The sequence below is a fragment of the Labeo rohita genome, unplaced genomic scaffold (assembly GCF_022985175.1).
Source record: "Labeo rohita strain BAU-BD-2019 unplaced genomic scaffold, IGBB_LRoh.1.0 scaffold_75, whole genome shotgun sequence".
Taxonomy (NCBI): Eukaryota; Metazoa; Chordata; class Actinopteri; order Cypriniformes; family Cyprinidae; genus Labeo; species Labeo rohita.
In genome coordinates this window covers 81555-102184 of record NW_026129689.1, presented here as the reverse complement: position 1 = coordinate 102184, position 20630 = coordinate 81555, and the positions used below count along the sequence as shown (strand labels likewise).

Here is a 20630-nt window from a genome sequence, read left to right as displayed (position 1 = left end):
CACAATCATGTATTAATCACTGATTCTGTGTCCAGATGACATGGCAGTTCTCACTACAGATCTATAGCAATTTTGTGAGTCCTTGTGTGGATGGAGGAACTAAGACCTGAAAGAAATGACATATGATCAGATTCCACCACAGCACTAATGGCGATTAAACACAGATCAAGCTAAACACAAGAATGAAGCTTGAGAGTAATGCATGGAAAAGTTGAGTGGAAGAGTATTATTCAGGAAAACAAAAACACCATTATGGCAGAAAGAATGGGAAGAGGGCAATAAAGACAGACATTGATTTGTGATCCAGCACACATCAGTCACACGTTTAGACAGGAGATGGTGTGTGGATCACTAGACTGAGACTGGCTCACTGTGCACTGAATCACTGCCAGTTACTATTAGCCTCCGGACAGCAGGAGCCTCTGTGGAGATGTGGAGACTGTGACACATGTAATAATGGAGCGTGTTATTAATCAAACTGCAGGAATGATCATGTTTTCTGAGCTGTTGAAATCTGGATTTTATTTTTTCGTTTAAAATCAATGTTTAATAACAAAGTTGTTGTTATTTTTATGAGAGAATTAAACCTATAGGCGGTGTTCTTCAGACGGACTGAGGAGGGCAGCGACACGACTTTGATGCAGCAGATCTTTTAAGAACGCGACTTTTATTTTGGCGTGGCGGCGTGACGTCATTGGGACGCGCCGCTCGATTCTGCTGAGAGAAAAGGTTCGTGTTTTTAATCATTTAAAGTGTTGAAATCAATACAACCCGTTCATGACAGTTTGACAGAGAACGTATTAAATGATAATGGAGTCATTATTTGGGAATGTAACGGTATAATGTGTATAATAATGTTAAGGAGCAGTTTTTAATGAGTACAGCACAAACATGACAAACACAAACTGTGTCGTTTCACTCCCTGTAGTTCATCACAAACAGTTCCACTAGTTCATCACAAACAAACTGATTCTTCACTGAATTCAGTGTTGATGAGCATCTGAATACAGCAACACAAACACAAACCTGTGTAATGACAACTACCATTCTGAGTGTTGATGAAGATGAGATCTGTAAATATAAACCACAAATCAATACACAAACATCAAACCTGTATAATGACAACTACTGCTGATCAAAAAGGTTTAGACTAGTCTTAAAAAGTTTCACATTTTTTTCTTTAAGACTGGTAATAATTTATTTAAAAATAATTAGACAAAAATCAAATTATTCAAGCTGAATCCAAAAAATAATAATGATTATCCTTTGGTTACATTACCTGACTATTGACTGTCTGTGTGATGCAACTGTGTTCTTATATTAATGTGCAGTGCTAGTTGTGAGTGTTTTTGTGTAATCAGGTGATTTGAGTCCATGAACTGTGACTGTGACTGACTCCCTTACTAGTGCACTGACTACTGAACTAGGGAGCTGATTGAGACGCACACACACATTTAGTTTGTTCATTATTCTCATCTTAAACACACAGAAAAACTCCTGCTGAAGAGACTGAGATCCACTTAAAGATGGCGTTTATTAAAGACGAGAGTGAAGACGTGAAGATTGAAGAAACATTCAGAGTCAAACATGAAGATACTGAAGAACAACAAACAAAGATGCTGTTCATTAAAGATGAGAGTGAAGACATGAAGATTGAAGTCAAACATGAAGACACTGAGGATCAAACAGGTTGGTTTCTTTATTCATTTCTTTATTTCTATTTTACAGAGTCATTAAAGGATCATGGTGGTTGGGAAAAAAAATTGATGGAGGAAAAATTGTAAGTCGATGCTTTTGTGTTCTCGTGTAAATGCTTTGCATTCACATGAGAAACTGCATTCGATCACAAATCATTTCAGATCTTTGCAAACTTATGCAAATAATGACATTTTAAAGGAAATAAAACTGACAGAAATGTTCTCCTTTTGAGAAAGAAATGCAGTTTTTATGTGTCCTCAGGCCAAAACAACACTGCTGCATGAATTACAAACAACATAAAACACCAAACCACAGTGTGCAAATAAAACTACAGATAAACAATCCAGTGCCAGTTCAACCATACGCCCAGGCAAGTAAATGTGATTGAAAATGACCCGGTGTAGAACAGCGTCTGATATCCACACGCAGGCTGTTCCAGAGGAGACACGCAGCAGCAGAGAAGACACGATCCTCCTTACATGAGATTTGGGGACCTTTAAATCTATTTAATGTTTACAATGATCTCATCTGATAACGAAAAATATGCACATGGGTCATTCCAGCTGGAATCATCAAATGGTCCCCACCTGACCCCCTCAGATTTGTCTGAAAAAAATCCATGTGATGGGTAATATGCCCAATAGATCATATACAAAATTTTAGATCTCTACTGTGCGTACTTTTTCCACAAAAAATCTGTAAAAAAGTTTGTTTTTCACCCTGTTTTGGCATCACAGTCTGAGTGACCATGTTCAGACTGAAATATCTCCAGAACTATTTGTGCCAGGTCCATGAAATTTTCTAGGCTAAGAGTCCTAGTCCAGAACTGCATGAATTACAACTCACAGCATTGTTACTGAATTTACACCTGAATGCTGGCCCTCTACTTTTCTTTGAAACTATTACTTTAAGGGTTTTCAGATGTCCATAGAAACCTCAATCTTCAATGTATAAGCATCAAACTTGGTAAATGGTCTGATATGTACCATGTCTTTCACATCCTTTGACATCAGACAATAGAGTCTGATGGATGTTGAGATATTAAGGTCCAAAAATTGAAAAAAACTCATTTACACCAATGTTCAGAGCAATATTTCCCATGAATGACACCAGGTGTGAACATGAAACTTTTTTTTTTGAAAGAGCATGTTCTTATTGATAAAATATAAAAAATTGGGATGGGGTTTTGCCTCATTTTTCTGTAATAATTTTTTAAAAAATCATTGTTGTGTGACATTCACAACTACTGTAGTACCAGCTATTTTGAACTCATATGCCTAAATTAATGCTATAATGCAGCATTCCATTGTGCTCGGGACTCGGGGAAATCCGACCTCCACCTCAGGAAAGTGCAATGGAACGGCCACTTAAGTTGGTGCCAGTTACTTCCACTGGACGATGCTATGTCATAAAAGAAAATGAAACTGTGGATTCAGACACTTTCATGAACAACTTTCAGTAACTGTTATGTCACACATTTATTTGTGTTGGTGGTATACATTATTAAAGTGACTCATGTCTGGAAGTATGTTTTTTGTATTTTGTATTTTTTGTATAAGTGGAACATTAATAAATTCTGTTGAAATGCCCATACCAAGGTGAATAGCAAAAGTGAACAATAGGATCAGTGACGAAACTCTTGAGTTTTAAAAAAATCATTACAGAAAAATGAGGCAAAACCCCATCCTAATTTTTTTATATTTTATCAATAACAACATGCTTTTTCAAAAAAACAAGTTTTATGTTCACACCTGGTGTCATTCATGGGAAATATTGCTCTGAACATTGGTGTAAATGAGTTTTTTTCAATTTTTGGACCTTAATATCTCAACATCCATCAGACTCTATTGTCTGATGTCAAAGGATGTGAAAGACATGGTACATATCAGACCATTTACCAAGTTTGATGCTTATACATTGAAGATTGAGGTTTCTATGGACATCTGAAAACCCTTAAAGTAATAGTTTCAAAGAAAAGTAGAGGGCCAGCATTCAGGTGTAAATTCAGTAACAATGCTGTGAGTTGTAATTCATGCAGTTCTGGACTCTTAGCCCAGAAAATTTCATGGACCTGGCACAAATAGTTCTGGAGATATTTCAGGCTGAACATGGTCACTCAGACAGTGATGCCAAAACAGGGTGAAAAACAAATTTTTTTTTTTACAGATTTTTTGTGGAAAAAGTACGCACAGTAGAGATCTGAAATTTTGTGTATGATCTATTGGGCATATTACCCATCACATGGATTTTTTTCAGACAAATCTGAGGAGGTCAGGTGGGGAACTTTTCCAAAATTTGATGATTCCAGCTGGAATGACCCACATATCCAAAAACTGTAGGCAGGTGTTTAATCATATGAGACACTCCAAATATCCCACTGTCGCTAGTGCTCTCAAAAGTCTATTTATTACAATCATCACATCGTTTCGACCCTAAGGTCTTCGTAAAGCAAACATCAAGTGGTCAGAAGAGTCATTTTTTTTTTTTTTTTATTATTAACATTATCAATCATGATTCATCACGCTAATTACCCAATCATCTACAGAATGAAAACGAAGGGAAAGACACTACAGAACAATAACCCATATATACGGTACTGTGCAAAAGTTTTAGGCCACTAGTATAGTACCACTTAAAAAATGGTTTAAAGTAAGTTATTTCTATCTTTTGCTGTAGTGTGTCAGTAAAAAATATCAATTTTTGTTTGCACAAGGAGTCTGACAACAGCCTGTGCTCCACACAGATCTGATCTCACCATCATCCAGTCTGTCTCTGGAATGACATGAAGACACAGAACAAACTGAATCCAGAAGAACTGTTTCAACATCTCCAAGATGTTTCAAGTAACCTACCTGCAAAGCTACCTGAAAAACTATGCACAAGTGCACATAGGGCAAAAGCTGCTGTAAACACAAAGGATGGTCACATCAAATGCTGATTTATTTGAGTTAATAGAAGTTCATTGATAAAGAAAATCTATTTATGACACTGTTTTTGACAGCATCCTCATTTTATGTGCCTAACTGTCTAAAAATGTCAACAGTACTGTAGCTTTGTAGGTGTAGGTCTCTTAAAGCATCTTGGAGATGTTGCCACAGTTCTTCTGGATTTAGTCTGTCTCCGTTTTTGCTGTTTCTTAAGACAGACTGGATTGAATGATGGAGAGATCAGATCTCTGTTTGCACAAGGAGTCTGACAACAGCCTGTGCTCCATACAAAAATCTCACTGGATTATTACAATAAATGGCAAAATGAATGTTTAGAAATGTAAACTGATATTTCCTACTGACACACTACAGCAAAAGACTGACTTCAACTGACTTTGAACCATTTTTAGCTGATGAAAATACTAGTGGTCTAAGACTTCTGCACAGTACTGTACGTAATCACACAAATCACAAAAAAGGTTTTAATAATGTAAAAAAATAATGTTTAAAAGCATGTGAACGGCCATGGGCTTCTTTTGGTCATGTATTCGTATATCACTTCTGTGTCCGGCAGTGCAAGGTTTAAAATGACGCTTGGACATTTAATCAAAAAAATAATGTTTTTGGTGTCACATGAAATAATTTTCTTAATTTTTAACTATTTCCCTGAGTGAGGATGGCTAAATGTATGAGATTTAGTTGTGAAATTACATTGTGCACATTGTGAAGATGTATTTTTTTTTTTTAACTGATCTACCTTAAGCTACTACAGGATTTTCAGCCTGATTTTCCCCTCCTGAATCTGAGCAAAAATCTTGTCGAGCACCTCAGTTGGTCCCGATGTTCGACTCAGATTATCTGGTAATGTGAGACGTTCACAGATCGAATCTTGCACCTCCCGATCTGCTCGCACACAAATCAGGGCCACCTCGATTAATATCAAACATGTTTGATATTCAGGATTTTAAATCGGGATGATCACGGCTATGATTACATCATTACCTTCACAACAGCCAATGCACGACCGCAAAACAGCTGCTGTACGGTCCACTGGATAGTGGAGATGGAGGAAACTGCTGCTTGAGTTTTTGTAGTAACACTGTCTGTATAATCTGTCAAACACGTACCATTACTGTAAGGGTGAGAGAAGCTCTGGGGTGAAATTGTCTCAGTTCTGAACATATCGGGTGAGTGTAGAAAGCTGCTAGCTTAACATATGTAAACATTAGTTGCTGAAATGATAATCTGTTACATAAGGTCACGTGAGGCGCTCCCTCCATCATGATAATCTTAAAGGAGAAGTCCACCTCCAAAACAAAGATTCACATATAATGTACTCACGCCCTTGTCATCCAAGACATTTATGTCTTTCTTTCTTCAGTCGTAAAGAAATTATGTTTTTTGAGGAAAACATTTCAGGATTTTTCTCCATATAATGGACTGATATGGTGCCCCGAGTTTGAACTTCCAAAATGTAGTTTAAATGCAGCTTCAAACGATCACAAATGCGGTTGTAAACGATCCCAGCCGAGGAAGAAGAGTCTTATCTAGCAATATAAAAATACTTTTTAATCTCAAATGCTCGTCTTGTCTTTTTCTCCCTGAACTCTGTGTATTCTGGCTCAAGACAGTTCGTGTATGTCAAAAAACTCCAATTGTATTTTGTCCCTCAACTTCAAAAACCATTTCAAAATCATCCTACATCGCCTACAACACAGTGTTTAGAAAATGAACATGATAAGACCCTTCTTCCTCAGCTGGCATCATTTAAACTACATTTTGGAAGTTCAAACTCGGGGCACCATATCAGTCCATTATATGGAGAAAAATCCTGAAATGTTTTCCTCAAAAAACATAATTTCTTTACGACTGAAGAAAGAAAGACACGAACATCTTGGATGACAAGGGGGTTTTTGTTTTGGAAGTGGACTTCCCCTTTAATAACATCTTGTAGTGTGTGATGCGCCACGATTTTCAAATCTTGTAGTGTGTTTAGGATTTGAGGGAAAATAATCGGCAAAGATTCTTCTTATGTGTGCGCCACAAACAGATTTCAGAATCGGTTAGGATTTTAAATCTCCTGTAGTGTGAGCCCGGCTTTGGAGTCCGAGGGTCCTTTAAGTGCTTTTGTGCAAATTCCTAGTATGTTTTTTAATGTGTCTTCACTGAGGAGAGGATTGAGTTTGGCCACACCGCCATAAAGTCCAGATCGGTGGAGTGTTGCAGTGATGTTTGTCCTTCTTTAGATTTCTCCTGTATCCACATATGATCATGGAGCTCAACTAGAGTGACCATCAGGTTCTTGATCACCACTCCAGACAAGGCCCTTCTCCATCAATTGCTCAGTTTGGCCAGGAGGCGAGCTCTAGGAAGAGTCCTGGTGGAGGCCACTGTGCTCATTGGGACCTTTAATGCTGCGGAATTTTTTCCTGTTCCCTTCCCCAGATCTGTGCCTGATACAATCCTGTCTCGGAGGTCTACAGTCAATTTCTTGGACTTCATGCCTTGTTTTTTTCTGAGGCATGCACTGTTAACTGTGGGATCTTATATAGAAAGCTTACACCCATGGCACACCTCCAGGAGCTCGACTGTTTCAGAAGGAAGTGGTACAGCTACATCTGATAAAACTAAAGACTCTTCAGAAAGGAAAGATACTATACTACTATATAGGTACTTAAGATTATTGTGAGATTGGCAGAAACCGTGTGTGCCCCCTTTAAAAGTTAAAATGTGACCCTGGACCACAAAACCAGTCTTAAGTCACTGGGGTTTATTTGTAGCAATAGACAAAAATACATTGTATGGGTCAAAATTGTATATTTTTCTTTTATGCCAAAAATCATTAGGAAATTAAGTAAAGATGATGTTCCATTAAGATATTTTGTACATTTGTAAATATATCAAAAATTAATTTTTGATTAGTAATATGCTTTGCAAAGAACTTAATTTGGACAACTTTAAAGGTGATTTTCTCAATATTTTGAATTTTTTGCACCCTCAGATTCCATATACTGAAATAGTTGTATCTCGACTAAATATTGTTCTATCCTAACAAACCATACATCGATGGAAAGCTTGTTTATTCAGCGTTCAGATGATGTATAAAGCTCAATTTCGAAAAATTGACACTTATGACTTGTTTTGTGGTCCTGGGTCACATATATGAAGAAGAGGTTCTGCGATTACAGGTCTAAATGTTTTTGTGTGTGTCACAATGTCTGTCGCTTTATGCCATTAAACTGGTCTTAACACGTTTCTGTTTCTTTTTACTCTAGAGCCGATGGTGCCGCAAGAGAAGAGTCAAGAACTGAATGAAATAAAAGAGAAAAACTTCATGACTGGTGAAGAATCTTTAAGTAACTCACAGACCCATAGAACAGAGACTAGAAACCATAAAGTCCAGATGAGAGTTCACACTGGAGAGAGCCCTTTCACCTGTGAACACTGTGGAAAGAGTTTCAGTCGAAAAGACAGCCTTAAAATACACTTGAAAATCCACACTGGAGAGAAGCCTTACTCCTGCAAACTGTGTGGGAAAAGTTTCTCACAAAATGCACAGCTGAAGGTTCACACGGTCGTTCACACCGGAGAGAAGCCGTTCACGTGTCCTCAGTGTGGGAAGAGTTTTACACAGAAACAAACCCTTACAGACCACATGAGAGTCCACACCGGAGAGAAACCTTACGCCTGCAAAACATGTGGGCAGAGTTTCTCTCAAAACAAACATCTGAAGACTCACGTGAGGATTCACACCGGAGAGAAGCCGTTCATCTGCTCTCAGTGTGGAAAGAGTTTCAGACAGATCAGTGAATTTAATGTCCACATGAGAAATCACACCGGAGAGAAACCGTACTCCTGCCAACTGTGTGGGAAGAGATTTAAGCAAAAAGTAAGTCTTAACATTCACACGAGAGTCCACACCGGAGAGAAGCCGTTTGTTTGTGATCAGTGTGGAAAGGGTTTTAAATGTAAAGCACACCTTAATAATCACATGAGGATTCACTCAGGAGAGAACTGCTTTATATGTCATCAGTGCGAACGGAGCTTCACAGACAGGAATCACCTCGAGAATCATGTAAAAGTTCACATCGGGGAGAAGCCTTACATGTGCCATCAATGTGGAATGAGTTTCACCAACAGAGCAAACCTGGAGGATCACATGAGAGTTCACACTGGAGAGAAGACTTACACCTGCCCTCAGTGTGGGAAAGAGTTTCACGATTAAACGAGATCTTCTTATTCACACGCGCCTTCACTCTGGAGAGCAGCCGTACAAGTGTCATCAGTGTGAAAAGAGTTTCACAGAGAGGAATCACCTTGAGACTCATGTAAAAGTTCACATTGGAGAGAAGCCTTTTTTATGTCCTCACTGTGGAAAGGGTTTCACATACAGAGCAAACCTCGAGTATCACATAAGAATTCACTCTGGAGAGAAGCCTTACACCTGCACGCAGTGTGAGAGGAGTTTTGCGGTTAAAGGAAGCCTGACGCTGCACATGAAAGTTCACACCGGAGAGAAACCTTTCACCTGTGAACACTGTGGAAAGAGTTTCACAAACAATGGAAACCTTAAGATTCACATGCGCGTCCACACTGGTGAGAAGCCTTACAAGTGTGTTCAATGTGACATGACTTTCCCATATCACATAAGCCTGAAAAATCATTTGCAAACTCATTCTGGAAAGAACACCTCGTTTTCGTAAGTCTGACAAGGTTATTATTTCAGAAAACATCTGCACATTCACTCTGGAAAAAGACAGTTTGTGATCAATGCTATAAAATATCACACCTATACATGAATATGCGAAGTCGTTTACATATGAGACACTATTTGTGTTATTTTTTAAATAGTATGACAATAGAAAATGCATATCTGTTTGAAACCTGCAGCAGAACGTGAGCTTCATCAGATTGTCATGACCACTTCTTTATATTTATTTATTTAACCATCGTCTTTTGAGGCAGTTGAGGTAGACGCCTGTTTATTTGGATTATGTAGAGGTGTTGCTCATTGTCATATATGTTGGTTGCAGTGTCTTTGGGGTGTTTTGAATGTGCTATAAAAGAGAGGCATTTCTGGGGACAAAACAAACAAACTTTCCACACAAAAAGAGGCAAGAGGCTCAGTGGATGTTGCTATTGTTTGTGTCCGCATATACAAAGGCAAGAAGAGTTTGTGATGTTTCTGAATTGATTTAATGGCATGTGATCAATAAAGACATAATGGAAAATCTTGTTGACCTGCATGACCCACAACTGATTCATGAGTTTTATGAGATGGTCATGAGTCCCTTGTTTGTCCTTCAGAATAATACTCCAGGTCCTCCAGAATCTGCATTTCACGAGTTCCCACTTACAAATAATAAACAGAGTACAAATTAAGCGTGTTTGGCGTGCTGTCCGGGAGAGGGCTCCGAGCTCGGAAATCATTCCCGAACCCGGGGCACCCCCTCTGCCTAGGGAGAGGGGTACGAGCTCGGCATTTGGCCCGAACCCAATAAGCGCTCCCCCGGGCTGAAGGTGAGGAGACGGGGTGGAGGAGGGATGCTGAAAAGACTAGAGATGGAGGAGGTAGGACTGCTTGGTTATTTATAGGGATTCTCTCTTGCTTAGAGAGTGTGATTACTGATGGTGAATTGGCCGTGTTAATTATCTGCGCGTGCTCCTCCCGAAATTTGTTAATAAAACATCACATATGAATCCTGTACATCACTGTCTGTGTGCTTATGAGATCTTTATCACTGAGGACAACCGATTGGCTCACACATAACTATTATCACACATAAAGGATGAAAACATTCACTGATTCTCAAGAATGAAGCAACGCTTTAAGAGCTTGATCAGGATAACAAAAAAAATCACATTCTGTTTAGAAACTTTCGATTATTGTAGCGACTGAACATATTAAACAATTGTATTTTTGTTTCACGAGTTGGCCTGTCCATCCAGTTCTGATGGTTAATGGTAAACAAACTGGGCTCGAACCTAAAGGAGGTCACACAGCGCCCAGGACAACTCGAGGTATCACACACCGGACGCGCCAGCTCATTTTACAATGAGGTTCTGAGCTGTACGAGTTTTAACTAAATATATTATTAATATTATTATAACTATATATTATTTTAATTGATAATAGCTAAGTTTTGAACGTTTATCAATGAAAAGAATCTGATAAGTCTGTTATTGTTTTTTTGTAGACTATGTTACATAGTATTAAACTAGTTTAGTTAAGGTTATCTAGTCAACCTGAGTGAAAACATAACCAAACACCATGAAAAGTTTTTGTTTCAGTGAGTTGAGGTTTAGGTTTCAGTTTATAATCTATTTATAATATCGATTTGATGAAAATAAAGAAAACCATAGTGTGGCCATTGAATGTTTGTATAGTCCTAGATAAATATATATAAATATACAGGACAGTTTATTCCCTGGTAACCGATGACATCGTCAATCTTCCTCCACGCTGATGACTTCCTTATGTTGTCTTTGAAGAATCTATGGTTTGTTTCATATAATTCTGTGTATTTCCCTGCTTCGTCGATACGTTTTTCGTCGCCGACAGCACAAAAAGCTTGTTTTGCTGCTTGATATTGCAAACTGCCGTGTCTTATTATATTATTTTAATGTATTATCTTAATTATGAACACACCGGTGTGTAGTACAAACTGTTTTACCATTCACTGCACTTTGATATTCTTCTCATTATTTCCTATGGTGGATTATGAAGCGGACGTCTAACACATTACCAGAAAACAGCTCACTTCCGCTTTGAAAAATAAGGTGGATATTTTGCATATGTAAACATGTTTCAAGAGAAAGAAAAATATGAAACAAACAATTAATTCTATAGGTTTACATTTTTTCAAGCTGTAAACCTAATGTAAGTAGTATTTAGCAGCAGTGGTATCTTGTTTTTTTTTTTTAATGTAATAAGACGATTTGAGACAAATAGGTTTTCTCGTTTTTGTTTTCAAAACAAACAAACGAATAAATGATTGGTTTATGCAATATTTACATTTTCTCGGGAACACAAAAACGAATTTCATTCATATTTTCAATTTTGTTTTCATTACACGTCGTTCAAATGCAGATATTAAAAAGTCAACAAAACCAAATCGCAAAATTATAGTTTTTTTTTGCACAAAGCGTGTTTTAGTACACCGGAAGCTCTCTGCTGCTGCACATCCGGACGATTTGTGATGATTGAATCCACCTGATCCTAATGATCCTACCTGCTTTTTCTTGGCAATAGAAGAGTTACTGTCACTGATCTATAATAGAGAACTGAACTGCTCATGACGTCATAGAAGAGAAGCCACCGCGCCGCCATATTGTTATTCCCTAGTACTCGCAAACATTCTATTGAATGAATAGGAAATTATACGATTTTAACGACAAGACATTGCCTAACGGGACACCATTTTTATATCTGATTCCTCCCTCCACGGAAATATGATGGTCCCTGGTCTTGGTTAATAGCAGGTGGCAGTAATGCATTAATTTAGTTTGTTCTCCGCCATTTAAATGAAGAAAGAAGAAGCACAGGTACGGAATGTCCTTCGATTAAGCTGCGCCGTGCAGCACAGACAAGTGATGGATATTTTTAGTGGGGCTGCACGATAAATCCTATGCGACTGTTATGCGAATCTCATCAGTAAAGCCGGATCTGTGATTAGCATTAAGTTTCCATCACGTACGTTCAGCTGCAGTGGCAATTAATGCACAGAGCCGTAGATCACTGACAAGCTACGCAATATCGCGTTCATAATCGCAGATTAATCAGATTCGATTATGTATTTTATCAGTGATTTTGTGGCTCTGTGTATTCATTGTCACTCCAGCTGAACGCACGTGATGGAAACTTAATGCTAATCACAGATCCGGCTTTACTGAGCAGATGCGTGACAATGGCGTGCGATTTATAGTGCAGCTGTAACGTTACTTGGATCGCCAACTAATTTTTCTTTCAAATGTTCGTCATAAATAGATTTTTTTTATACTTGTGTGAAGTATGAGTACAACTTTATTCACCTTGTATAGTTCTTTGTCAGGGTTATTTATTTTTATGACAATATGACATACCACTTGCTAGCTAGCTTTTATTTAGACTAAAAAATCAAATAAAACCTAAATGAGAACACACTGATTGGCCTTGTTTTAATCGAAGAGCTTCACAGGTAAGAAAAAAAGTGATAAATTGTTGAATGAAGAAAATGATGTTATGAATTGCTGTATTATAATGTAAATACAATTCCTAGCCTTACAGTAGATTGGCTGTAAAATTGAATTGCTTAATATTTACTGTGGTAACCTTTCTTTGTTTGTTTGAAAACTATTAAACTCATTTGTTTCGACTTTAAAATGTAATTTCAAATGTTTTAAATTTTAACAAATAACTACCTTTACAATTAAAAGAGAGAGACATTGTCAATGTTAAAAATAAAAGGTTTAATTAATGTAAAAAACATAAATTAATGGATGTGATGATTACTGGCTGTTGGAACTGATATAGGTCTTATTGATTTTTGTGCAGAACAAGCTTGCCCAGAGTTTTGCGTAGCCGTTTACAGTGCGATGCAGATGATGTTTCCTTTGCAAGGAAATGGAGCCTGATATTGGTGTAGCTGTTTGCAGTGTACTTAATAAGAATGAAAACATGGTTGTTGTATGGTTCCAGGTTGAACATGTGCTGCTCAAGTTCCTTGAATGCAGAGCCACCATTGAGTTCCAGAACCTGTGTGGATAGCCTGGCTTTAAATTTGCTGTCCAATTCTGGGATGTGGCTGGTGAGGAAGTGCTGTTGAATGTACCTCTCTGGTGTTTTGCAGACTTGTAGAACACTGTCTGATGGCCTGATAAGTCCACCTCTGGACTTCATGTCAATGACGGTGTGTCCTATGGGATTATTTCTGTGCCAATAAGAATGAACGTAACTTTATAAAACTGAACGTAACTTTCCAAGAAACGATCAAAAATATGCCACTGCAAAAGAAGAAAAACACAATTAAAAAAATGAAAAAATGAACTCAGTCGCACGAATTTAACATGCTCTTCAAATATGCTTCATTCTTTGTTAATGATTTTCAAAGAATTGTTTTCGCGAATCATGGATTCTGAATGCGTCGCCACAGCTTTCGCTTACGCTTCGCAAATTTTCGTTTGCTGTTTTGGCACAAACCTCTCGTGGGGGCGGGCTTAACAGCGATCTACTCTGATTGGCTAATGAGCTTTTGATGGACAGTTGCTCTCTGACCTGGAAGCACGGACGGTGACGTCAGTGGCGCAATACGTCGTGCTTTGTTTATAGAAACTATCAGAACTGTTGCACACTGTACATGAATAAAACTTTTATCGATGTTATTGATTAACGTTACTTTAGCAACACGAACTTACTTCAAGCTGCCCTGAGGGACAAGCTGAGGTGGAAGATGATGCCGCTCCGTGTCTCTCCTGCGAGCTCATCTTTAGAAACTAAGAGACGACCGTAGGTGAAATACTAATAACATTAATACTTAATATAAACAAAGCACAACATATTGCACACCGCAACAACTTTCCAATATGTGCGCCACTGACGTGCTTCCAGGTCAGAGAGCAACTGTCCATCAAAAGCTCATTAGCCAATCAGAGTAGATCGCTGTTAAGCCCGCCCCCACGAGAGGTTTGTGCCAAAACAGCAAACGAACATTTGCGAAGCGTAAGCGAAAGCTGTGGCGACGCATTCAGAATCCATGATTCGCAAAAACGATTCTTTGAAAATCATTAACAAAGAATGAAGCATATTTGAAGAGCATGTTAAATTCGTGCGACTGAGTTCATTTTTTCATTTTCATTGTGTTTTTCTTCTTTTGCAGTGGCATATTTTTGATGGTTTCTTGGAAAGTTACGTTCAGTTTTATAAAGTTACGTTCATTCTTATTGGCACAAAAATAATCCCATAGTGTCCAAGCTCATCTTGTGAAGAACTCTCAACACTGAGTGCTGATAAACAGGTCCTACAGTGAATCTTCTTCATAGCTGTTCTAACTACGAAGCCAGCTATGTAACCAGCCACAGCCTCTTTGAACATTGACAGACTGGGAAGGCTTGGGATGTGTGTTTCTCTGTTCTCTTCTGTTTTAGGTTGCGTGTCGCTTTGCCGAAATGGCAACATATCAGAAGGTGCTGCCTCCAGTACTGCTGTGCTGTCCAGTGGGGAGCAGTTTCCACTGGTTTTGATGGCATGACTCGCTACCATTCTTCTGAATGCTGACTTAAACTGTCTTGCTGTGGGATTGTTGTTGCATCCATTTGCTGAGCGAATGGCAGCAAAAAACAGCTCAAGGTGGTCTTGGCTAAATTTGTAGGTCAGTAAGTACTGTAACTCAGGGTTGCTGCAGGATTTTAAGCTCAAATTTAAGACTTTTTAAGACCTTTTTTAAGACCTGCACAAATAAAATGAATACCATATGAGCAGGGTAAGGCAATGTCTATGGTTAAATATTAAACTGTGAAATGACTGTAAACTACTGTAAAAAACGATTTACAGTTCAGATTTTTCACAAAAAGAAAAGGTTTTATAAAGTGATACATTTCACATTTCTTTAAAGTGTCAATTTTTAAGTAAATAGAAAAAAGTATTCTTTTATTAATTGAAACAATTATTATCAATAAATTATTATATTAATTTAAAAAACATACAAATACATGTTAGTGTTTAGATTTTTATGATGAATTATCTTCTTAATGATCCACCAGTTCACATTTACAGCTCTGCATGTTTGCAGGGTAAAAACATGGGTCTCTTCTCGCTTTGGTCTGAACAAAAACAACCTCAATACTATGTTCCTGCAAAACCACATTTCTGGGACCCTATTTTTTGGGACAGCGCCATCTAGCAATTCTATTCCAACAAAGAAATATCAAACAGACGCAAAGACTAGATCCATTGAAACTATTTTTTTTTTAATCTTTCCATCTTATTTTTAATGTAAATGCTGACATAAACTTGAGTGTTCAAAGGGGTGTCAGCAATCTCCATTTAGCCCATTAAACTGTCCAAAACAGTTCATTGTGCTGCTGGATGTTGTAAATTAGTATTTGTATTCAAATTATTTTAAATTTATTAAAGTACTAATAAACACACTAATTTGTACAGCAATTGTTTTACTGTTTACTTCACTTTGTTAAGCGGGTCACACGTCAGACATGAAGCGCAGCAGCTAATGAACTGAAGTCTAGAATATATTGAAATAAATTAGGCTAAATATTTTACCCAGGGGTAAGTTTAGGATTAGGAGTTGGCTAGGACAATAATTAAGTGTATACAATTAAACAACTACATTCAGTATTTCCTTAAAAATAATAATATACAGAAATGAATAGCTACTGCTATAAATAGTATGAGCTGTTAATGCATACATAATACAAATAAATAAATACAATACAATACAATACAATAAAAATTACAGGGTCTGAAACTACAGCCTCCTGTACTGTAAGAATACTCTACTCAAAACAACAGGCTTATTGAAAATGCACATTCAATCTCTGGCAGCAGATGGCGCATTCGGAACTGCAGACATGTGTTTCCCCGGTAACCGCACTACACGAAGCAGCTCAGCACCGGACTTTGAACGCGCAGCGCTGGTGTTTATTTAACGAAATCACAGCCTTTTGAAGTTTAATCGTGACACTAAGCTGTATCGCAATTCTGGTCTTCCCGTGTCTAAAATTTAAGACCTCTTAATCATAATTAAGACTTTCTTGTACAATTTAAGACTTTTTATGACCTTAAATTTGATAAACTAAATTTAAGACTTTTTAAGGACCCGCGGGAACCCTGGTAACTGTGATGTTGGTGGTCTCACATATGTGTCATATAATTGTTTGAAACTCTTTATGGCCACCAGGAAGCCGAGAAAGACAGTTTTCTTTGTTGCCACCAGGGGTCGTCCGGTAATACCTGGCTCTTTCAATCCATTGATGTAATTGTAAGCTTCCATTAAGAAGGCCATGTTGGTTCTCTCATTAGCTTGCCTGAGTGGACCTTTAAATCCCCTGGCAATAGGATTTCTGGAGTTCATCATATCAAAAATCTCCAGGAATTTGCATGTTGGCTCACAGCCAGCGAACTGGGGGAGCTGCAGGTGTCGCTCACAGAACCTGAGAGCATCTGCCACACTGGCGCTAATGGTCTGTGCAGCAAGGTTTACCTTCATTTTTTGACTTTGCCAATCTATATGAGCTGATCTAAGTTTGTTGCCTATATGTAGCCCTTCGTCTTTTTGCAGACTGTGCAAAGATTTGATCTATTCCCATTTTATCCTATTTCCACAGGGATCTACAATAATGCCGCAGGACCCCAAGGTGTTGCGTACCAGCTTTAGCATATGGCAGACATCCAAGATGACGTGAGTACTTCGATGGCTATTTGATGGATCTGGAAAACTGGTGTTGAGTGTTGTGGGTTGCAAGTCTGCTCCAAGGTCCTTGAGCATAGAAAAATGTGTTGATGGACCACCACATGTAAGGGACACCACCTTCACACCCACATCAGACAATTTGAGAATGCATTGGCACACCAGAGTAGCCCTAGTCATTCCACGAGTCAGAAAATACTCCACTGGAGCTTTCCAGCGACCATTAATACCAGAACCTCAGTAGCTACTGGTATGTTTTCGCTTTCTATTTTTGAGCCAATATCTACATAGCCAAGCATTTTCTTCCCATCCCACTCGATGTGCTTCATGATGGCCATCTCGTCGATCATAAGAGCACAGAGTGTCTCCTGTCCGTTGGCCTGGGCTGCAGCAGCTTTAATTTGGAGAGAGGCTAGTACCTCTTTACTGAATCCGCGGTCTCCTCGGTTGCTGCTGTACCATCTCCTTATCGTAGATGGGTGAGGCAACCCTACGTCAAAGGTCTCCCTGACGTACTTGTAGGCCTTGGCTGAATAAAACTGTAGAGTTAGTGCAAATGATTTAAGGGATGGGTGGTATTCTGCGTGACTACATTTTTGTCTCTTCAGCATTTCCAATGGCACATCAGGGCAGTTTTCCAGCATGAAAGCTCCATTCTCTGACAAGGACTGGGATGTTTTGAGGGACTGAATGATACTCTGAAGGTTTGAAATTTTTGTTTTGTTTCTCCTGTTCTTTTGTTGAAACTGTCTAGACTTCTTTTTTACATCTTTAATTGTGTTGATTGCTTTAAGCAGTTTTGTGGTGAGGGTCTTTGGACTGCCAAAGCAGTAGCTGTGCTCATTTTGTATTGGAGCGTCAGGAAGACCTTCTGTTGGGTCGTCAGAATTGTCCTCACTGCACTGCACTGCCTCTGCTTCCCTTAATGCAGGTGCCTTTCTATGGATCTGTTCCTGAAAAACATGGTTGGTGTTTTTTTGTTTGTTTTGTTTTGTTTGTGTGTGTTGTTGTATATTCTCTTTCTCTGTTATACACTGCTCTTACGCGCTCTGTATGTGTCTAAAATAAGGTGAATTAGGAAAAAAAGAGGCAACCCTACTTCTAAAGCTACCTTCTTGGAGCCCCAGCCAAAAGGCTAAGCTGGATTTTTGTCATGGGTAAGTAACTGACACACAGTGGACAATGAAAGCTTTCATAATGCTAAGAGGTAGTTTACTTAGTTTTTTTTTTAATTATTATTATTATTTTAAACCTGTAAAACTGACTAATCTGAAGAACACAAATGACAAAATGCTGGTCATTTCCATAAACAGGATATGTATTGGATTTCAAGCTTCAAATCAGATCACCAGTGCATTCGAGAATAATTTATTTCATGGCAAAAATGTATGTGAATGCTTTTTTTTTTTTTTTTTTAAATGTTGTATTTTGTGTTCCACAGAAGACAAACAAAGGTTTGAGGTGAAATGAGGGGGAGTAAATTACAATCTCATTTAAAGGTTAACTGTTACTGCAGTCACCAAGTTTCACCTAAGTTTATAAATTGTCATGGTGGCTGGGTAACCGTTCTTGAGCTTGTCAGAATGTTGTCATGCAATTTATGACTGACACTACAAACCAAAAAGACTTCCTTTAATCTGTTTAGCTAAGCAATTGTCTGTCTACCTTTTGCAAGTAATGTTGGCACGGCATCTGGTCGAAGCCTGACTGTCTGTCCTGTTCTATCAAAACACTCTGCAGCGAAGTGGTCAGAGCAGATGCCTGAAGTTTTGTCTCCTGAGCTTCACTGCCCATTCTCTCCTCCTGACTGGATCTTTTGGAAATCTACAAATGAGTTGTACACAAATCAAAATAAAGTTTTTATTTACACAACTTCAAGCACATGTTTTTACATTTTTTTTAACATCACTTAATTACAGCAGTTAAAATGAACTTTAAAGAGCATATATTTAGAAATTAACAATAAAAAGAAACTATGAACATTGAATGCCTCTGTAAATAAATACAAATTGCTTGTGCATGTAAATAATTAGTATAATTGTTATTATATAGTGGTTTGTTTTAATACAGTGTTTATCCAACAGGTAAATACATATTCAGTACATTCATATGATGCACGGGTTACCGTAAGTAACGGTACATTGATGAGTGTGGTTGTATTTGTATGGCTCTATGAACATCTTTTTAAAAGACGATACCTCCACCTAAAACTGTCTGATGGTGTCGCTATTGGACGCTTAAAAATTTGAAGTAATTTAAGTAATTTGCACATTTATACCTCTTAATTTATATAATTGTATATTAATTTTGTTAAAAGACACTTCTCTTGCCTCGTACAAAAAATACAAATTTAAACATAAATTACTAAAACTTCTTGAATTTAACCTGTGTGCAGTTTTGCCACATCCTTTAGCGAACTTCGTGTCACGCTTGTAGGCTGCACAGCGGGTCATTTGTGAAGAGGAACTACCAATCCCTGTAGCGCAGACCTTGGAGCCTCTGTCAGTAGGGAAGAGGAAGATGGCGGATCGAACACTTCCGGTGGCTTCACAACGTGACGATAGTTTTAGAACACAATGAGCGATCCAGTCATTATATATAGATCAGTGGTTACTGTCAAAGATGATGACACGCGGGTCATTTGAGATGACACTTTAATCGAGTTAACTGTTAGTGTTGTATGTATATAACTGTTTAAAGAAAAATTGAAAACTTTGTGAAACAGCCATTTAAACGCTGTAACGTTAACACCTTCTATATAAGAATTAAGGAGGCTGTAATGTAATCTGTTAACGTTAACCCTCTGGGGTTCTTCGTTTTCCAGTCACACTCAGGACCTTCACGGTCAAAAGTGACTGGACCTCTGAAATCATTATTTTTTTTTTTTTTTCAGTAAAATCAATCAAATGTATTTTTGTTCAATAATATTTTTTCTTTTTTACTGTGGTGTTTTAAGAGAATTTTATGATGATAATTAATATTTATGCAATAATTATGATCTATTTTTTCCCTTTGAATATAATAGAACATTTTTATATATATATAATTTTTATTATTTTTTAATTAATGCTGTATTTCAGTTTAAAGTAGAGACCTGGCCTATAGAAAACAATTTTTTGAAGTCAGAATGGTGCCATCTGGTGGTGTAGTGAGCATAATTATCAAGCAATATCATATTTTAATCACTAGGTGAATGTACTGCTCTCTGTAGAAGGGCTTGTGAATTCTAGTTGTTTTTGCACATATTTGCCTTTGCCTTTTCAGGTTGTGGATTTTAATATATCATATGAGATTATCAAAGACTATTTTTATTTATTATTTGCCAAGTTTTTTGTTTGTTTGATTGGTTTAACTGGTAATTTGAAGCGCCAGTTTTACTTTATAATACAGTCAAACCTGAACGTTGCATTAGAAAGAGAACCAATGGGAAGCATTTTGTTACCCATTGTTTTAATTCTAACTTAATAAAAATGCAATTCTTTCAGTCATAACAATTTTTTTATTTTGAACATTTCATTAAAATTATTTTTTGTAAAATTCAATGAACAATAACTCTTCTGTTACAGTCTCATATTTCCCTGTGTGTGAGTGTGTGTGTGTGCGC

The 20630-nt window shown here is 37.7% G+C and overlaps 1 pseudogene; it reads left to right on the top strand.

Moving 5' to 3' along the window:
• The first annotated feature begins 633 nt into the window (after positions 1 to 633).
• LOC127161833 (gastrula zinc finger protein XlCGF57.1-like) lies at positions 634 to 18861 on the top strand (annotated as a pseudogene).
• Positions 18862 to 20630: the final 1769 nt, after the last annotated feature.